The 499-nt window shown below is 35.3% G+C and overlaps 1 protein-coding gene across 1 annotated transcript in view; it reads left to right on the forward strand.

The window, feature by feature from the left end:
* LOC119594037 (uncharacterized protein DDB_G0283697-like) overlaps positions 1 to 499 on the forward strand; it is a gene marked incomplete in the record, with an annotated part of 31,250 nt that overhangs the window by 16,052 nt on the left and 14,699 nt on the right.

Here is a 499-nt window from a genome sequence, read left to right on the forward strand (position 1 = left end):
AGCAGAGTTAGATTTTTATCATAATTGCAAGATCTGAGGTCTCGTGTGTAGTAAGGCTGTCATAAGGAGGGTCCATACTTTAAACAGGTATTCATAGCTGAGCAAACAAGATTCATGAAGTATAGATCCTTAGGGGTCAGAGTGTTCCTTGAGTTAGGCTGAATATTTGTGAAGTAGACCCTCCTGAGAAAAGCCTACCTTGCTCTGCTTGTTAGATCATTAAAAAAAAAAAATGGTTGTAAATATATAGTTCATTTCTTTTGCATGTTATAGAGTATAAAATTGTGGTTTGTCTCATGTATAATTTAAATGGGGCATCCCTCCTTTTGGGGTACGGGCACCCCTGAAAAGTCGAAAAAAAAAAACTTTTTTTTATTATGGTTGTGCCGGACCATCCCATTGGTTGAATTTATCTCTGAATTACCTAAAAAATATTCTTCACTTTGATCAACTCTATGGGAACGTTGTATCATATTCTAATGTTTGAATTTCTGATTAC

This window comes from Penaeus monodon, chromosome 33, assembly GCF_015228065.2.
Source record: "Penaeus monodon isolate SGIC_2016 chromosome 33, NSTDA_Pmon_1, whole genome shotgun sequence".
NCBI classification, from domain to species: domain Eukaryota; kingdom Metazoa; phylum Arthropoda; class Malacostraca; order Decapoda; family Penaeidae; genus Penaeus; species Penaeus monodon.